This window comes from Schistocerca gregaria, chromosome 4 (assembly GCF_023897955.1).
Source record: "Schistocerca gregaria isolate iqSchGreg1 chromosome 4, iqSchGreg1.2, whole genome shotgun sequence".
In the NCBI taxonomy this organism is placed as follows: Eukaryota; Metazoa; Arthropoda; class Insecta; order Orthoptera; family Acrididae; genus Schistocerca; species Schistocerca gregaria.
Window position 1 is genome coordinate 573,288,239 of NC_064923.1, and position 14,558 is coordinate 573,302,796.

Here is a 14,558-nt window from a genome sequence, read left to right on the forward strand (position 1 = left end):
TAAAGCTTTGCAGTAATAGGTAGCCTGGGTGGCTTACTAGTGAGATAAGGAAATCATGTATTACAAAGTCGGAATTATATCAGCATGTTAGAAGTAGTCACAATCAAGGTACAGTAGCCCATTACAAATGGTATTGTATGGTGTGGTGTGGTATACTAATAGAATAGCTAATTCACAGCATAAAATTAAAACCATATGGTTAGTTGTGAAGGAAGTGTCTGGTTATCAGCACAAGGTCGGCGATATAAAGTCAGTTCATAGTAAATCAGGTATATGTACAGTATTTAACTATTGTTTTCTGAGCATTGCTGGTGAATTAAATAAAAATTTAGTCCTGCAGGGAATCATATAACTTTCTTGGCAAATGCCTTTCCGAGACTGATGTCTGAAATACTCCTGTTTGATACAGACAAGGGGGAGATTGAGTCAATAATTAAATCACTGAGAACTAAGGGCTCTCTTGGTTATGATGGAGTATCTAGCAGAATATTAAAGTACTGTGCTACACATGTTAGCCCTCTATTTAGTGTAATTTTTCCTTTAGGAAGTCAGATTTCTGAACGATTAAGGTACTCAGTAGTAAAGCCACTTTATAAGAGGGGAGAAAGGGATAATGTAGACAATTTTAGACTTATGTCTATGCCATTAGTGTTTGCTAAAGTTATTGAAAATGCTGTGTGCGTAAGGATAATTGATCACTTTTATTACACAATTTGCTATCAAATGTACAGTTCGGCTTTAGAAGTCGATTAACACCTGAAAATACTATATTCTCTTTTCTCTTTGAGGTATTGGATGGATTAAACAAAAGGTTTTGAGCGCTAGGCATATTTTTTGATTTAACTAAGGTGTTTGGTTGTGTTTATCACAGAATATTGCTCCAGAAGTTGGAGCATTTTGGAATGTGGGGAGTGGCTCGTAATTGGTTCACCTCTTACTTTCGCAACAGAAAGCAAAAGGTCATTATACACAATGTAGAGAATGACTGTGACATGGGGTCTGAGTGGGGCAGAGTCAAGTGGGGGGTGCCCTAGGGATCATTGTTGGAGCCACTCCTGTTCCTTATTTATATAAATGATATGCCCTCTAGTATTATGGATAACTCTAAAATATTTCTGTTTGCTGATGACACTAGCTTGGTAGTAAAGGATGTTGTGTGCAACATTGGCTCGGTTTCAAGTAGTGCAGTTCATGACCTAAGTTCATGGCTTGTCGAAAATAAACTAATGCTAAATCACAGTAAGACTCAGTTTTTACAGTTTTCATCATGCAATTTAACAAAACCTGACGTTTTATTTCACAGAATCGGCATATGATTAGCGAAACTGAACAGTTCTAATTTCTAGTTAATCAGATAGATAGCAATTCAGTATCTTGTTCAAAGACTTAATGGTGCCATTTTTACTATCTGAATGGTACCTATAGTGAGTGATCGTTTGACACAAAAATTACTCAACTTTGCTTATTTTTATTCGTTTATGTTGTTTGGTATTATATTCTGGGGTAACGCTTCCCATTACAAAAGGATGTTTTTGGCTCAGAAACAGGCGGTTCGGACAACAAGTGGTGTGAGTTCACGAACCTCTTGTCGACCCCTGTTCACGAGTCTTGGTATTTTGACATTGGCCTCTGAATATATGTATATATATATATATATATATATATATATATATATATATATATATATATATTCCTTATTGCCATTTCTTGTTAACAATATTAGCTTATTCCGAAGAGTAAGCAGCTTTCACTCAGTTAATACTCGGCAGAAATCAAACCTGCATTTGGAATGGACTTCCTAACTCTTGGCATCCATTTTCAATAAGCTACCAGTCGAATTCGAAAATCTTAACGGTAGTCCACACACTTTCAGATCCAAAGGGAAGAGTTTCCTCACGGGTAACTCCTTGTATCCTGGCGAGGAGTCCCTGATTGTTGATTGCGTTTACTTAAACTTATGGATTGACTTTTTCCGGCCGGCTGGTGTGGCCGAGCGTTTCTAGGTGCTTCAGTCTGGAACCGCGCAGCCGCTACGGTCGCAGGTTCGAATCCTGACTCGGCGATGGGTGTGTGTGATGTCCTTAGGTTAGTTAGGTTTAAGTAGTTCTAAGTTCTAGGGGCTGATGACCTCAAATGTTATGTCCAATAGTGCTCAGAGCCATTTGAAACATTTTTTGACTTTTTTCAGATTGATCAGCATTTTATTTTTATCTGTTATTACTTTTCTGTTTTAATTTCTTGTACTGACACGTTCCATGACCTTGGAGATTGTTCTTCAGTTTGGTCCTACGGAACTTTAAGTGTAGATAAAAAGAATATACATTGTATTTTTGTATGACCTAAAACACAGACAGTAATTATTAATTGCATGCTTACAGTCAGCAGCATTTCAAACTTCAATAGCATAAACATCGGTATATGGATGAGTTACACTTCAAGTATCACAAAATGTAAAAGAAAAGAAAAATTATTTTTATTATGTATTGATTTCAAATGAAACAAATAATACATTTACGTGATGATATATACATCTGCATAAAACTAGAAAAACTGTAGATTATGCCATCATACATATGTACAATGATATATATCAGTATAAGACAACAAAAACCATTTAATCAGACAACATGAATAGGCATAAATCGCACAGACAGGAAAACAGTTTAGAAGTATATTATAATAAATAATTATACCTCATACAGAGACTACAAATTGTATTGCTACATGACAGATATCAAGTGCAATCAGTGATCATATATCGTACATCTCATGTACTTATTATTTAAATTACAAACATCACCTTGCCTAGGTATACAGATGTCTTAAGCCTTGGTCAGCATACAATGCAGAATATGCGGTAAACATTCCATATGCTACTGATTAGAAAACCAATCGCAAATATAACATGGTATTGCGTTTCTACACAGTCTCACTTTAACCACACAAATTTTCCTGTTATATTAAAACATTTATGCTATCCCCTTCTGTGACCTGTTTTCTCGATATAACTTATTTAATGTTGGAATCCGTGTTCGAAAAAAAACTATGTATTTTGTTGAAATTGTGAGAACATTTAATTTTCCATAATAATATGCTGCGTGACAGTGCACAATCTGTAATGACATACCATAGACTATAGCAATAGAGTGTTGTGCTCTCTGGAAAATGGAGGACTATTCCTTGTAAATATATTAAAAAGAATGAAGAGAGCTGTAATGAAACAAGATTACTATGGTCTGAGCTTTTGTGGAGATACTGAACACATTCGCCTGAATATACTATTGTTGGCAGTTATCTTAACAATTTGCGAAATTCCCTCTATGTTTAACTTTCCTATACCTCAAAAATAGTTGTTGACAGGTTACGTCTTTAAGATCTATTCCTTATATTTTAATGCTCAAAGTTATGAGGATAACACGAAACTACAACCGTGGGCATAGTTCCTAAAGTGGGGAAATTTGCATAAAAATAATCTGATTGCCCTTACCAGACTGAAAGAATAATTATCTGCATAGGAATTAAAGTGACCTCGTGTAGCTTAATGTAAGGGAAGGTACCAAACAGAAACAGTGATTAGTTAAATACTCAATTTTTTTGCAGTCATCCTATTAAAACAACGTATAAATTCAATTATGAAAATTGTGACAATTGTGTTTATTGAAATTCAGGTGGAAGATGAACTGGATAGCAGTGTTACTCGCCTATCTATGAATTTGCTACTGGCAATTTCCACTCTAATGAAGTGTAATGACGTCTGAAAACTACATGACACTGCAAATATCTGACTATACTCACTGTTGGAAGTTGGTTACTAACCTCAGAAGTTGACACAATCAGTACAAGTGCGATGAACCTGACGCAGGCGAAAGTCCTGGATTCCACAGGTGTGAAATCAAATTGAACTGGCCTGCCAGTGCTGCAAATTATGCTCGCCGTAAATATGACTGTGATGCGCCCTAACTGTAAGTCGATGCAGACCCCTCCACAATGAAGCCAGCCTCTAGATTACAAAATCACACTCTAATTATAATTAAAATGTTATGCATAATTGCTTTACCACGTTTCAAAACGTACTTTGTTGTATTTAAAACTTTGCAGAAAGGGTGAAACTCTTAAGCTAGGTAGTGGGGCAGCCAGAAGCAAAATTTTGTTCTCAATTCCTCGACTAGTTTGCTCAACCTCTGGCTTGACCGAAAGACAGTCCAGATTTTCAAGCTTCAAGAAACTCTGCTATTCTTAGTGTGTTGTCTGTTTATTAGTACCACATTCACTCGATCAGATTCAAATCCAAGGAGATCTGTCTGTTTAGACGACACACTAAGGATAGCAGAGTTTCTTGAAGCTTGAAAATCTGAACTGGCAACTACCCTCCAGACTTGCCCCTTGAAATTAAAATGAAACACAACTGCTTAAAATTGGTGGGGTGATAAAAAAATGCTCTTGTGAAAAAAAACAATTTTCTGTATACAGAAAAATGCTCAAAATCGATAACTGAAACAAAAACCTAATCTCGCCTACGCAACCAAAAACACTTTGTAACACGTCTTATACCGCAGAAAACTTCGTACTACACACAGAAGAAAATTTGAAAAACTTCAACGATAACACCTGTTCTATTAACACACTGCTTGCTACAGATATAAACATTTAGTCCGCAGACGTATAAAAATACACACATACACATCGAAAAACATTGACGATTTGGTTGCATGACAAAATCGGACTTCACGATAACAACATCAATGAAACTTGTTCCCATTACTAAGTGCTAAAAAAAAGCGATAATGAAACAAAACCATAAACTGCTCTACACATACAAAATAGCACGATGTAAATTGTTATTTCATGAAAAAACGGCGGTTAAACAACGTTGGTAAAATCCCTCTAATGCAATACACGAAACAGCTACCGTGTTGCCACTGCCAGGCTGCCCACACTCCTGCCGCCACATCAACTGTTTTTTGACTGATGATGCTGCGCCAGCTGGCAAACCACCTGTGGTGGGCTCCCGGGACAGCACACAGCCAGGTATGGCAGCGGTCGGTAAAAGTGGAGGAATCGTTAGCTCTAGGACTTCACCCGGAACAAGTCCCGACCACTCACCCCCGGTTTTCCCCGTCTTTTTTCGGCGCCTGGGCATCGTTTCAGTTGACCCACGTGGTTTACCGCGTTCGGCTTCACTTGGAGTGAATGTTACATTAATATTTTGCTAGGTCTTAAATTTTGCAGGTAGTTAAAAGACACGTTACAAAAAAAAGTGCCGGCCGCGGTGGTCTCGCGGTTCTAGGCGCGCAGTCCGGAACCGTACGACTGCTACGGTCGCAGGTTCGAATCCTGCCTCAGGCATGGATGTGTGTGATGTCCTTAGGTTAGTTAGGTTTAAGTAGTTCTAAGTTCTGGGGGACTGATGACCACAGCAGTTGAGTCCCATAGTGCACAGAGCCATTTGAACAAAAAAAGTGCACAATTGGCCTCAGCTTCCACAGCAAACATAAGAGAAAACAATTTAGCACTGAATTCTTTAAACACGAGAACTCAGTATTCAGATGAATAGCCTATGAAGAAACATATTTCTACTCTCCTGGAAATGGAAAAAAGAACACATTGACACCGGTGTGTCAGACCCACCATACTTGCTCCGGACACTGCGAGAGGGCTGTACAAGCAATTATCACACGCACGGCACAGCGGACACATCAGGAACCGCGGTGTTGGCCGTCGAATGGCGCTAGCTGCGCAGCATTTGTGCACCGCCGCCGTTAGTGTCAGCCAGTTTGCCGTGGCATACGGAGCTCCATCGCAGTCTTTAACACTGGTAGCATGCCGCGACAGCGTGGACGTGAACCATATGTGCAGTTGACGGACTATGAGCGAGGGCGTATAGTGGGCATGCGGGAGGCCGGGTGGACGTACCGCCGAATTGCTCAACACGTGGGGCGTGAGGCCTCCACAGTACATCGATGTTGTCTCCAGTGGTCGGCGGAAGGTGCACGTGCCCGTCGACCTGGGACCGGACCGCAGCAACGCACGGATGCACGCCAAGACCGTAGGGGACCGCACCGCCACTTCCCAGCAAATTAGGGACACTGTTGCTCCTGGGGTATCGGCGAGGACCATTCGCAACCGTCTCCATGAAGCTGGGCTACGGTCCCGCACACCGTTAGGCCGTCTTCCGCTCACGCCCCAACATCGTGCAGCCCGCCTCCAGTGGTGTCGCGACAGGCGTGAATGGAGGGACGAATGGAGACGTGTCGTCTTCAGCGATGAGAGTCGCTTCTGCCTTGGTGCCAATGATGGTAGTGTGCGTGTTTGGCGCCGTGCAGGTGAGCGCCACAATCAGGACTGCATACGACCGAGGCACACAGGGCCAACACCCAGCATCATGGTGTGGGGAGCGATCTCCTACAATGGCCGTACACCTCTGGTGATGGTCGAGGGGACACTGAATAGTGCACGGTACATCCAAACCGTCATCGAACCCATCGTTCTACCATTCCTAGGCCGGCAAGGGAACTTGCTGTTCCAACAGGACAATGCACGTCCACATGTATCCCGTGCCACCCAACGTGCTCTAGAAGGTGTAAGTCAACTACCCTGGCCAGCAAGATCTCCTGATCTGTCCCCCATTGAGCATGTTTGGGACTGGATGAAGTGTCGTCTCACGCGGTCTGCACGTCCAGCACGAACGCTGGTCCAACTGAGGCGCCAGGTGGAAATGGCATGGCAAGCCGTTCCACAGGACTACATCCAGCATCTCTACGATCGTCTCCATGGGAGAATAGCAGCCTGCATTGCTGCGAAAGGTGGATATACACTGTACTAGTGCCGACATTGTGCATGCTCTGTTGCCTGTGTGTATGTGCCTGTGGTTCTGTCAGTGTGATCATGTGATGTATCTGACCCCAGGAATGTGTCAATAAAGTTTCTGCTTCCTGGGACAATGAATTCACGGTGTTCTTATTTCAATTTCCAGGAGTGTATTTGAGGAAAAGCACCCAAAGCTAAAACGGGATAAATCTACCCTCAAAGAATAATTTGCTTCTTGAAAGAGAAACCACAGTATATTTGACACTTAAGTTTCAGAACTCAGACAGTATATGTGAAAAGGTCACCAATGTTCACTATACTTCCAGAGGGCATCAAAATTACTTTGTTCTTGCTAGATCGATCCAAGCTGTTTTTGCGTGCTATTCACTGAATAGTTTTGCTGAAACGTTTTAGGGCTGAAAGAAGAACTACCACAGCATCAAGGACGTTTTACAGCCGTGAAACACCGCAGCATTTATTTCCTCCATAACTGCTCTGTGACAAACAAACACACCACATTATTGTTTTTAAAAAATGGTTTGAATGACATTTACAAAATTAATAAATCTTTTGGTTAGAAACAGACAGGACAAAGAATAACGACACATTATTTTCCTGAGACGCTTGCAACAGCATATAGGTCACTAATCACACAGAAACAGACACAATTCTTTGTAACCTCGTTTATAATGCGCATGACAGATTCAAGACCATTGTGTTCGCATTGTATGTTTGCTCTGGTGTTTCCCTCAAATAAACGTATTATAATAAGTGGATTAGTTAATGAAAATTTGTCCTTATTTCCCTTAAATATCAACAAGATATTTTTTTGTTTTCTATTGCTGGTGATGCTTTCAATTCTCTATAAATATTGTTATTTCTTTAATAATGCAGATCCATATTATATTACTATCCAGAAAAACTTAAAATTTCTTATCGTTACTGAATTTCATCACAGTCTAACATGTGTTGGACTGTGGCGATAACTACTTTGTTGTAGCTTCCAGTTTGGGGAACTGGCGGCTGTTTAGGGGAGGGCCTTACACGATGGATAGGCGTGGAGGGGGGTGAATGGGCGGGACTTGTTCCGGGTGAAATCCTAGCGCTAAGGGCACGTTAAAAGTGGCACTTGCTTGAACCTTTTGTCTCGCTACCTGCTTGCGGCCTGGATGGCCCACATTTTCGAAGCTTGTGTGTGTATGTGTGTGTGTGTGTGTGTGTGTGTGTGTATTTGGGTTCCTCGCCGCCACTGCCACAGATGACTGCCTGTTACAAACTGCCCAGCAAATGCCTCATATCCCTTAACTACCTGCTTGGATTCTAATTTTCAGTCCTACTTGGAGACAAGCTGATAAATCACAACGACTGGGAGGCCTCAACATTACACGACCCATCAGTGGTGTTCCCAGATATATTTTCGAATATACCAGAAAATCTGGGACCATTAGCTTTGTCTGAAACAGAACAAAATATTTGACTGTCAGGGACGATAGCGATTTAGTTCTAAGATGGACAATGGAGCCAGGACTACCCAGCAGAAGCCGGCAGGTCTCTGCCTCCTGTAGGAACTCGTAGCTTTGTCTGAAACACTGCAATTTATCTCGTTGCCAGAGCTAGTAAAAATCTACCACCTCCTTCTAAGAAAAGGTATGCTCACAAAGGTTTCCCGACCAGCCACTAAAAGTCGGCATGTCTCTGTATATCAGGAAAACTGGGGCAGTAGCTTTGTCTGAAAGAGGACAAAATTTTTCACTGTCGAAGGCAATACCGACTGCTTCCAGGAAAGAGTTGTTTCCTCCACTCACAAAGTTGTGTGGACTCCCCAAGAGAGGAAACAGGCAGCTACTACTTCTGTGGGAACTTGCAGTTGTGTCTGAAACACAGCAGTTTATCTCACTAGTGATGTATCTGCTCCTTCTAAGAAGGAGACCACCCAGTAGAGGCCACAGGTTTCTGGCTGTCAAGGACAATGATAACACCTGCATGTTGGAACGACAAAGGCTCTTGGTCCAAGATGCTGAGACAGATACACCAGCAGACTTGCTCCAACTTGCTGGTCAGAGTTCGTGCAATCCTATTGGCTGCCGCCAAACTAGGGAGAGGAGGCTGAGGTTGTATAAAACCTATCCTCTCGACAATCATCTTCATTCAGGCTTAGTCTACAGCTGTAACTTTTTGTTTCTTCAGAATTACCATGAAGCATTCCTCACCCATCAGCAGTGCCAGCAACAAACAGCTGAGAATGGATAAAGAATTGCAATGTAAGTACATATTTTCGCCTTCAACAATTCAGAGTTCGTTAAAATCGTTTATCTGCATATCTGCAAGTCCGTATTCCTTCCTCAGAAGCTACACACTTGTAGATCGGTAGGGGACTAGTCTTCCTGCACTTCCACAATTTGCTGTCCTGTCTGCTCATACCGTGTGTGTGTGTGTGTGAGAGAGAGAGAGAGAGAGAGAGAGAGAGAGAGAGAGAGAGTATTTTCGTAGTTTCTGATGAGATTTCATAGTATATCTTCATAGTTTATGTTCAGATTTAGCATCGTATTTTCGCTACACAAAGTTTCCTTGTCGTTACAGCATTCATTCATAAAATTCAGGAGGAACTAATTCGAGAGCTGGAGGCAGTTGGGGGCAGTGCAGAGGGGCTACGCAGCACTCTCAGATCGTGGAACAGCCTCAGCTGTGATTCCAACGGCAAAGCCATGTACGTAATTTAGTGTTAAAATTTCGTAATACGTGTTCACGTTAGTAGAAGTTAACAGTCTCAATGAGATTTCTGGAGATTGTAGGCAAACAGGTCAGAGAGACTGAGCAGTCTTCAGTGGAAATTCCGCCATGTAAATACATATTCTTGTTAAAAAAGATTTTTTTAATGTTGAATTTCATGTATTTGCATCCCTGCTGTGCACGTTTTTAAATCGATATGTTCTTGCTGTTGTAGGTGATTTCAGAGAGGTTGAGATGTGTGTTACACTACCTCTGACAAATGTATAGCAACAGACCTGTAAGTATGTGTGTGTGTTTATCAAATCGGATTTTGTAGTATATTCTCATTTTAAAAAAAAGTTTTCAGTTCATCTTGGTGTTGTTATTATTACAGCTTCCATAGCAGACCTAGACTAGTGGATGCATGATGATGAGATGGGAGAGTGGATACACAGTTGAGTGGGAGCCGTGTTAGTGAAACTCAGTCACCTATCTCGGATTGGGTGGAGGCAGGGAGATTTCGATAATTATCTTTATTTTCTACATTATTTATATATACAGTGTTCTGTCTTCGCAGCACCAGTATTTGATAATACCTACTTATTGCTTTTGCCTCTCTCTCCTCACTGCTACACCATCACCATGCTGTGGCATGGGTGCAAAGGCAGGTGGCAAACCAACCGAATGTTGTCCCATCCGACAGTCCTTGCCCTGCAGGACGAGGCTTCCCACATGCCTTGTCCTGTAGGACAAGGCTTGCTGCTGCTCATGCTGCATATCCTGCCTCCTCTGTCGCAAGGAGGTGGTATAGAGAAAACTTTAGATGAATGAACCTCATTTTTGTGAACTGAAAACACAGCAAGGCATAGGAAGGCCCAGTAGGCTTTCTGAAAGCGTGCCTTCCCCTGCTGGAGAGAGAATACACTCACCTTATTAAGCACCGGTTGTACCCCTCCATTAAGTGCAGTGCAGTGCTGTGCTGAGAGCTCACACATACACCCGAACAAGGCAGTCCTGCAGAGGCGACCAGCATCGTCTACATTTGGGGGAGAAATGGAGTGGTATCGTCGAGCATCTCAATCACTAAGTGGTTTGAAGGTTTCACCCTTAGTGCTATGTGAGACAAGTTTTTTGAGTTGGATGTTTGAGGCTCAGGTAAAGTACTCAGCCGAGTAATACACCTTGACATCTATATGCACGTCCATGGTCCAATTCATGAAGGGTCCAGCTATATCAAGCTTCCTGATGATGTTTTAATGTTGACATGTGTTAATGTCCAAAATGAATATCAATATTGTTTTGCATGGGCAATCCTGGCTTGTGAAAGAAATTACAAGAAAGATCCGCAGCATACATCTCGATACAATGGGATACAATGGAGTTATTGATGTTCATGTGTTTCTTTAAGTTTGACAGTATCGAGTTCCCCGCTAAACCCCAGAATATATGCAAATTTGAGGCTCAAAATGACGATATACCAGTTCTTGTTTATATCCTGGATAAGTGCAAGTCAGATGACAGGTAAGTTTCGAGCAGAGTTGTTGCAACCGTTCATTTCTCTGAATTTGCAGGTCAGTGTAAGATGTATGTGAACATGTTGTTCTCAGATGAGTAAAATAAGAAGAAAGACAATTATAATTACTGTTGGTGTAAGGTGTCGGGCAAATTCAACACCTTCCATGAAAACCCTGACATGATAAGCAAATCCAGAAGTATGTCACATAGCTCCGAATAAATCGTGACATTAAATGAACCAAAGTAATACGAGTAACGAGTGAGCAAATGGAATACCACAGACTAACACAAGAATGCCTAAATGCATGTCGTACGTTCCCACCGTGACACCGACGCAGTTTCGAGGGGAGAAACGAGAACAGAAGCTGAGGGCAGAACCGTGTTAAGCTAGAAGGCCCTACGATAAGGGACGGACTGGACACCCACGTCGACAGCCTACTGCTAAGACTACCACCCGCACGTTTTAGCGTGGGACTTTTTCGCGTCTCTGTTACGTCAAGGACCACACCCCCAGCCCATGTTAAAAGCTAGAGCCCTCCAGAAAAACAGTATAGATATTACGATAACACAAAAAGGGCCACTACCACCCGCAAGTTTAAGCGTGAGATTTTTTCGCGTCCCAGGTACGTCAAGGACCACCCCCCAGCCCATGTTAAAAGATAGAGCCCTCCAGAAGAACAGTATAGATCTTACGATACGGCTAAAAGGACCACACCAGCTGCAGGTTTTAGCGTGAGACTTTTTAGCGTCTCTGTTACGCTGCAAACTTTAAAAACATTGCCCCACCATGAAAATTATAACGTTTCTCATTGGATAGACATAATTCTTGTAGGCGGAGCTTAAGGTTAACATTGGACCCTGATTGGTCAGATGAAAACACAGCCAGATAGTTTTTTTTAAACCAACGTCGGTAAATTGTAGTAAGGAGAAGTTAGGAGAGAGTTGCTTCCGAGATGGCGAGGTGAGCGGAGCTGTGCTGCCCGCCGCTGCCTAAACACCGACAAGGTAATGAACGCACGCGATGCCGCATTTTTGAGCGCATAAGGCTTCACTCAGAACTGCAGAAGTCTCATCTGTTACACCCCCTTTTTTGCGTAATACTAGTGTCGATCGTTAATTAAAACTCATGGTGTTCACATTTGGCACTTGAAGAACAGATCTGAAACGCGATGATTTTTCTGTTATATAGTTATTGAGAAGCCACATCAGCCACTGTAATTTACTACAAGTTAGATAAGTAATTAAAGATAATTGAGGGTCACTGTAGACCATATTGATAGTTTTCTTTCTCTTTTGTGAAACTTAAATTAAACCTAGATTATAGATGTGATATGGCATAGGTCATCCTTCGATCGATTGTAGAACTTGGAAACCCATTCAGGGAATATTCGTTCACGTTTTTGTTGAACGCCGTCGGTTTTTATCTTCCTGTATTAAAATATCCCCTTTTATCAATAGTGCAATTTATAAACAATGTTTTGTGAGTAGAATAAAATTTTCAATGGTAAACTCAACTGCTTTTTCGGCGTTATTTTACCAGCTAACTAAAAACAGGAAAGCCTTGAACCCCTTCCACTAAATGTAGTTAGTATTAAGATTCTTTTACAGGGAGTGCAGTGGAGCTGATGCTGAGATCATTAAGTATTTGATTATATCATCGCTAGTCTCGCTGAACTCTTCTGAATTCCACGTGTCATGTGTGGTCTGGCGTCTCGTTACCAGCAACAGGTCCCAGGTTCAAACTAGTCAATTCCCCCCACCCCCCCAAAAAAAACACGCTCAGAGCGTCGTTGCGCGAAAGTGATAGGACGATACGATATAGAACAAACAGACACCACCATGAATGTTTAGACTGGATCAGGTACATGTCCTGACTCACTTCCTCCCAAATAGTATACGCAAATGTAAACAGCATATTTGCTTAATATATCTCATTTCCTTTTCCACAAGCAAGTTTTTAGCAAAACATTAAGTTGTTGTAGCAGGAAAAAGGCCCACCACCAGGAGTGAGCCCCTTTGCAATTTATGCTGATTTCGAACGCCTCCTCGCTCCTGTATACACTGTGAAAGCGATCCTAAAGCCTCACATATTATCTGGACAGAAAAACACGTACCATATGTAGCAGCATACCAGATCGTACGCCAGCCAGTGTGCTGAGCGGTTCTAGGCGCTTCAGTTTGGAACTGCGCGACCGCTATGGTCGCAGGTTCGAATCCTGCCTCGGGCATGGATGTGTGTGATGTCCTTAGGTTAGTTACGTTTAAGTAGTTCTAAGTTCTAGTGGACTTTTGACCCCAGATGTTAAGTCCCATAGGGCACAGAGCCATTTTGAACCAGATTGTACACATATGTGATTCGAGTCTTAACCATCACAAATCATTTGTTGAGGATAATCCTGCTGTTTGGCAACTCACTGAGCAGGGAAATTGCAGGGAAGTTGAGTAGTGCTGCCCACAACACATGCAACCTGAAGTATCAATTACCATGACACATACCCGTCTATTTCCACAATCTAAGCGAGTATGATGCCTACTTAATCATTGAGCATTTGACTAAATTCGGTGTGGAGAAAGATCATGTCAGCGTCTTGGAAGATAGTGTCACGAAATATATCTTATTCCCCAAACGAAAGACGTCAATAGTGCCATGAAACATATCGCATTCACCAAACGAATGACACCAATAATTACACACCACTTCCTGGACTCACAACGCCTTATGCAGGCACTGATCCACAAACTTGTTGAACCTCTACCTCAGGACGGTTTCCACATCACCCAAGACGCATATTCTGATGACGCAAAATTTCAGCTTGTGACAAGGAAGGCTGCATTCCCATACAAGTACCTGGATTCTGTGGGAAACCCAACGAAAGCAGACTACCCAACATAGCTGCGTTCTCCAGTAACCTTACAGGGCATACCATATCAGATGCAGAGTATGAACATGCCATGAATGTTTGGCAAGAGTTCATCATCCCAAATTTGGAAAAGTATGCAAGACTTTATATGGACACAGATGTTCTTTAGCTAGCCGAAGTTTTCGAGGAATTCCGGAATATTAGCGTGACCACATAATATCAGGGCCCTTCCATTACACAGGTGTTATCTCAGGGAACCATGCTAAAAAAAACGAAACTCAACATCTAGCTTTTGAGCAATGCTGAAATGCTTCTTTTCTTTGAGTGAGGGATCTATGGGAGATTTTGCCAAGGTGTGCACAGAGATGCCAAGGCGAACAACCTACGTATGTGTGAGAGGTTCAACGCATCCCTTGATTCGAGCTATACATGTATCTAATGTGAATAACTTGTACAGGCATGCCATGCAACAATCGCTGCTGATTGACGAGTTTAAATGGCTGTCTGAACCCAAATGCAGAGCATTAGCTGAAACAATCCATAATGTTGTGGCCAGTGTCGGATACAGAAAAGCCTCAAGGAGGGGCATTAAAGTTACCTTAAGCTACATTTACTTTTACCGTTATGAAAATTATAGTACGACATCTTCTGACGGTGAAATATCGT